Here is a 5,469-nt window from a genome sequence, read left to right on the forward strand (position 1 = left end):
GGCTGAACACAGAAACAGACAAACTAGATACACAACATAGAATGCCCACCCAGCTCACGTCCTGACCAACACTAAAACAAGCAACACACATAAGAACTATGGTCAGGACGTGACAAAAAGTACATTTTTAAACTGAACCTTTATTTAACTAGGCAAGTCAGTTAAGAACAAATTCTTATTTACAATGACGGCATACACCGGCCAAACCTAGACGACACTGGGCCAATTGTGCGCCGCCCTATGGGACTCCCAATCACGGCCGGTTGTGATACAGCCTGGATTCAAACCAGGGTGTCTGTAGTGACGCCTCTAGCGCTGAGATGCAGTGCCTTAGACCGCTGCGCCACTCGGGAGCCCAAGCAAACCAGTTGGCATTTTTCTTGTTTATTTATTTATTTAAGAATAACCAGGAGTACACTCCAAGACTCCACACTAATGAAGCATTTGTGTTTAGTGAGTCCGCCAGATCAGTGTCTGGAATGTTCTCTTGATAAGTGTGTGAATTGGACCGTTTTCCTATTCAAAATGCGACAAGTACTTTTGGGTGTCAGGGAAAATGTAAGGAGTAAAAAGTACATTCTTTTCTTTAGGAATGTAGTGAAGTAAAAGTAGTCAAATGTAAAAAGTAAAGTAAAAAACAGACGCTCCCAAAACGACTTAAGTAGTACTTTAAAGTATTTTTACTTTAGTAATTTACACCACTGCCATTGTGTAGCAGAATTTAGCTACTGCAGTTTTCCAACAAAGAAATGGGTTTGGGATTCAAACAACAGCAAAGTGTTCACCCCACTACACCCCACCACGTTTTGTCATCCCTAATACTTCTTGTGGATGCTCTGTCAACATTCTGTGGTACAGTATTTACATTACCATGGTGTTGCAGAATTTAGCTATTGGGGTTTCCCTTGAATTTAAACTATTGTTAAAGTGGCGTGGGGGACTGTCAAAACAAAGCAGATATCTAACCAAAGTCAAACATATGCTTTCCTACTAGGAGCAGTCGTGCATGTGGAAGGGAATATTAGTCAATCGCTCGTCCAATCGGAACCCAGTCAGACGTGACTAACCCTCATGTGAAACTTGTCTGGGCATTCCTCTATGGATTTGTAAGGAGGCATACAATAGGATAGAGGACTCATCTTTGCATCTTCCATGTGCATCCTTTATGCAACTTTATGGAAGGACAGCAGGCGAGCTGTGGAAGAAACATTCTGACTGTAGTGTCTCTACTTTCTTCCAAATAATTTAGCTGCAGTTTGCTCGATCGAGCTTGCCAGGCACAGTGGAACCAATGAAATAGTCCCAAAAAGGCAAATACCACCTAGCTGGCACCGCAAGCAGTCTCAGTTAAAGTACAATATTTGAAGAAAAAAAATGATAACCTTTGGTCGGTTTTGCCACATGGTCAAGCAGAAATATAATGTTTTTTGGTTTTGAAATGCCAGAGGTTAGGCTACTGTTGTGCTGTTACTGTCTACCCCTTAGTTCAGAGACTTGTGAATGTGTATTGATATTCAAGAAGCAGAACCAACACCATGACTTGCCTTGCCTCGAAGCCCTCACACGACAATCGGACGACTCACTTGTCTGCACTCCAAATGAAACCAAAACTAACTCAGTCGTAATCGCCACTCACTTCAAACCCTGTCTGTATCTCAAATGGCACCCTATTACCTATTAAGTGCGCTACTCATGACCAGGGCCCATAGGGCTCTGTTCAAAAGTAATGCAGTATATAGGGAATAGGGTGCCATTTCAGACTCAGCCTCTTCCTCATATAAGCTTCCTTATTCAATTGTCTTTACTTAGAGAGCTATTTACAAGATCGACAGACAGACAGACTGACGGACATGACTTTAAGCTAATTGCCCACATATTTGCATCGACATGTACTATTACCTCCCTGTAAAGCTATTACATCCTTTCCTTTTAGTACATAGTAGTAGGTAAATTGACAGACTGAATGTTTAGGCATGCCTCACTTGGTATCAGATGGGTGTTCACTGTTCATGACCATGAGCTGAGGTGGAAGCGTTTGTGTTGAATTCTTTTTTGAAAGAAAGGTAACTACACAGAAAAAGGTTGGAACAAGATACACTCTATGGTTGTTCTACTTACTTTTCCAACTTACATACAATTTCCTTCGACATTGTTACATTTTGAAGACGATTTTGTTGTAATCAGATGTTTTTAGTTTTCCTTTGCCTCTCCCTGTCTCTCGGTTTTATATGCTTAGCATTGACAGTATAATTGTCCTCAAACATCATTTCAATATTTCTCTGTGTGGTGATTCCCTGAAGAGGGTAGAATGAAGCCACGGGATGATGCAGGGTTGATGGCGTTACTCATTACATTAGTGCCATTACCGCAGTCTAAAGTGACATGGTTACTAATGTAGCGAAGAGACTTATTGTACTAGGGCCATCTTGTTTATCTCTTGCTGTCATTGAAGCTGTTGTTGTTATTGCAGAAGTAATGAAGCACAATAAAGCTATTTCTCCGTCCTTCCGTTCGCTCTCATCTTCCCACACTTCACCCCCCAGCATCTGCTCTTGCTTGAATATGTTTTTGGTCATATGAATGTTTCATTTGAGCCCTTTACATTAGTGTCTCCAGGAATTATTGCCCCCCCTTGGACTTTTCCCCATTTTCTTGTTTCACAACGTGGAATTAATTATAATGGATTTGATAAATATTTTTTTGCCACTAAACTTACTCCATAATATTATATTAGATAGACTCTCTAAAAAAAAAAAAGACGAAAAACTGAAAATGTAATGTGTATTTCAAAGGTTAGATGTCTTCTTGGTTAGCGAGATAAAAAGAAAACAAAATTGTCACGGCCGTTGCTGGAAGAAGACCAAGGTGCAGCGTGGTGAGCGTACATATTCCTTTTATTAAGAAATTATGCCAACAAAAACAATAAACAATACAAAACAACCGTGAAGCTTAAGGGCTATGTGCCACAAACAAAGTTAACTTCCCACACTGAAAGGAGTGGAAAGGGCTACCTAAGTATGGTTCCCAATCAGACAACGATAGACAGCTGTCCCTGATTGAGAACCATACCCGGCCAAAACATAAAAATACAAAATCATAGAATGCCCACCCCAAATCACACACTGACCAAACCAAATAGAGACATAAAAAGGCTCTCTAAGGTCAGGGCGTGACAAAAATAAGAAACACATTTTCTTCTAAATTGAATGCAGTGGTGTAAAGTACTTAAGTAAAAATACTTGAAAGTACTACATAAGTAGTTTTTTGAGATATCACTAAACACATGCTTCGTTTGTAAATTATGTATGAGTGTTGGCTATCCGTAAATTTAAAAAACAAGAAAATGATGCCATCTGGTTTGCTTTATATAAGGAATTTGAAATGATTTATACTTTTACTTTTGATACTTGAAACTTATTATGGCTGCAGGGGCAGTATTGAGTAGCTTGGATGAAAGGTGCCCATAGTAAACTGCCTGCTCCTCAGTTCCAGTTGCTAATATATGCATATTATTATTAGTATTGGATAGAAAACACTCTGAAGTTTCTAAAACTGTTTGAATGATATCTGTGAGTATAGCAGAACTCATATGGCAGGCAAAAACCTGAGAAGAAATCCAAACAGGAAGTGGGAAATCTGAGGTTGGTCGATTTTCAACCCAGCCCCTATTGAATACACAGTGGGATATGGATCTGTTTGCACTTCCTACGGCTTCCACTAGATGTCAAGTCTGTAGAACCTTGTTTGATGCCTCTACTGTGAAGTGGGGCCGAAGGAGACAGGAATTAGTAAGGTCTACCATGACCTGACTATGCTCTGACCATGCGCATTCACATGAGAGGGAGCTCTGTTCCATCGCACATCTGAAGTCAATGGTATTCTCCGGTTGGAACGTTATTCAAGATTTATGTTAAAAACATTCTAAAGATTGATTCAATACATCGTTTGACATGTTTCTACTGACTGTTACGGTACTTTTTGACATTTCGTCTGCTTTTAGTGAACGCGCTTCCTGACTTTGGATTTGTTTACCAAACACGCTAACAAAAATAGCTATTTGGACATAAATGATGGACATTACCGAACAAAACAAACATTTCTTGTGGAAGTGGGAGTTCTGGGAGTGCCTTCCGACGAAGATCAGCAAAGGTAAGTGAAGATTTATAACACTATTTATGAGTTTTGTTGACTGCACAATTTGGCGGGTAACTGTATGGCTTCCTTTTGTGGCTGAACGCTGTTCTCAGATTATTGAATATTGTGCTTTTGCCTTAAAGCTTTTTGAAATCTGACACAGCGGTTGCATTAAGAAGAAGTGTATCTTTAATTCTATGTAAAACATGTATCTTTCATCAAAGTTTATGATGAGTATTTATGTTATTTGACGTGGCTCTCTGCAATTTCTCCGGATATTTTGGAGGCATTTCTGAACATGGCGCCAATCTAAACTGAGGTTTTTGGATGTAAATATGAACTTTATCGAACAAAACATGTATGTGTAACATGAAGTCCTATGAGTGTCATCTGATGAAGATCATCAAAGGTTAGTGATGAATTTTATCTCTATTTCTGCTTTTTGTGACTCCTGTCTTTGGCTGGGAAAATGGCTGTGTTTTTCTTTGATTTTGCGGTGACCTAACATAATCTTTGTGGTGCTTTCGCTGTAAAGCCTATTTGAAATCGGACACTTTGGTGGGATTAACAACAAGATTACCTTTAAAATGGTATAAGATACATGTATGTTTGAGGAATTTTAATTATGAGATTTCTGTTGTTTGAATTTGGCGCCCTGCACTTTCACTGGCTGTTGTCATATCATACCGTTAACGGGATTGCAGCCATAAGAAGTTAAGTATATTTTAGCAATTACATTTACTTTTGATACTTAAGAATATTTAAATCCAAATACTTTTAGACTTTTACTCAAGTAGTATTTTACTGGGTGACTCACTTTTACTTGAGTCATTTTCTATTAAGGTACCTTTACTTTTACTCAAGTATGAGGTTTGGGTACTTTTTCCACCACTGATTGAATGCATAATTCAGAGATCTGCGATCGTATCCCAGAGTGGAGCAGGTTGAGAGCTTCAAGTTCCTTGGTGTCCACATCACCAACAAACTAGAATGGTCCAAACACACCAAGAAAGTCGTGAAGAGGGCACGACAAAGCCTATTCCCCCTCGGGAAACTAAAAAGATTTGGCATGGGTCCTCAGATACTCAAAAGATTCTACAGCTGCAACATTGAGATCATCCTGACTGGTTGCATCACTGCCTGGTACGGCAATTGCTCGGCCTCCGACCGCATGGCACTACAGAGGGTAGTGCGTACGGCCCAGTACATCACTGGGGCTAAGCTGCCTGCCATCCACCAGGCGGTGTCAGAGGAAGGCCCTAAAAATTGTCAAAGACCCCAGCCACCCCAGTCATAGACTGTTCTCTCTACTACCGCATGGCAAGCGGTACTGGA

Source organism: Salvelinus sp. IW2-2015, linkage group LG13 (assembly GCF_002910315.2).
Source record: "Salvelinus sp. IW2-2015 linkage group LG13, ASM291031v2, whole genome shotgun sequence".
Classification (NCBI taxonomy): domain Eukaryota; kingdom Metazoa; phylum Chordata; class Actinopteri; order Salmoniformes; family Salmonidae; genus Salvelinus; species Salvelinus sp. IW2-2015.